This window comes from Podarcis liolepis, assembly GCF_965112155.1.
Source record: "Podarcis liolepis genome assembly, chromosome: 15".
NCBI classification, from domain to species: domain Eukaryota; kingdom Metazoa; phylum Chordata; class Lepidosauria; order Squamata; family Lacertidae; genus Podarcis; species Podarcis liolepis.
In genome coordinates, this window is record NC_139566.1 from 77,452 (window position 1) to 78,898 (window position 1,447).

Genomic DNA, 1,447 nt, shown 5'->3' on the forward strand with positions numbered 1-1,447 from the left:
GCCCTCGGGCCAGACGTGTCTTTCTTCTGAGTTGCTCGCTATGCTTCCTCGGCCGCTGGCCTGCGCATCTCCAGGCTGCCGGAGTCTGCACAATGTGCAATATGTGGGTGTTAAGAGGGGGCTGCCCACTTGGCTGTGCGTGTGTGTCTCTTTGCCTTCCTCCTTGCCCTTCAGTCGCACTCTCCACCATCTTCTTCCACATCGCTTATTTGCACAACACATTTCCCTGGTCGAATCCATGTTCAAGGCAGCTTGCAATATGAGAAGATTTGCATCCTTACAAAGATAAATCTTGCGCTACATAACTTTTTGGTTAACCTAAGATAGTAGCTTTGGATGAGGACTTATGTTATCCAGGTGGCAAGAGGGAAAAGGGAAAAAGGTTATGAAATTATATCAAAAGTAGTCATAAGCAATAAATAAAAATTTATAAAAATGTACATAACAAAATTAAGTCATATGTAAGTCATAGTCAGGACACGGGTGGCGCTGTGGGTTAAACCACAGAGCCTAGGACTTGCCGATCAGAAGGTCGGCAGTTCGAATCCCCGTGACGGGGTGAGCTCCCGTTGCTCGGTCCCTGCTCCTGCCAACTTAGCAGTTGGAAAGCACCTCAAAATGCAAGTAGATAAATAGGTACCGCTCTGGTGGGAAGGTAAATGGCGTTTCCGTGCACTGCTCTGGTTCACCAGAAGCGGCTTAGTCCTGTTGGCCACATGACCCGGAAGCTGCATGCCGGCTCCCTTGGCCAATAAAGTGAGATGAGCGCCGCAACCCCAGAGTCGGTCATGACTGGACCTAATGGTCAGGGGTCCCTTTACCTTTACCTTTATGTAAGTCATAATAAGATCTAAAATAAATGTTTAAAATATATATCTATCTCATCAAAACCGATATTATCCAAGAGCACCCAAAGGGCTCTGGGAAGATCCAGAAGGGTGCTGGGTCCCATGACCGCAAGCAGGCTGAAGACGGAGGGGTTTCCCGGGCCAAGCAAAGCGTTCCCCCACCCCACTATAGAGAGCCCTCTTCTCTTGTTCATCCTCCAGGATGGATCAAAGCACTGCTGAGAGAGATTTATGGGAAAACCAGTTCCCCTGTTGCACCTGGAGAGAGCTCAGGAGGGGGCCTGCAAACGCCCCCCAACCCCCTGGCTTACTGGTCCTGAAGGGGGTGCAGAGCATGAACAGAAAGGCCAAGGAAACGCCATACCCCAAAGGGGGGGTGTGGGAAATGGCAGACATGGGGTCTCTGGGTCTCAACCGCATCTTGCAAGAAACATCATATTATTCGGAAATCGGAAATCAGGGTGGATGGAGATCTTCTCTCATTATTTTCCCCTGTGGTGTGATCCTGGTGCACCTCCACCCTGCCCACCTCAAGCGTCATTTGCAACGGGAAGGAAGGGGCCACAGACAAGCAGAGAAACGAAGGGCCCTTTCCTCCT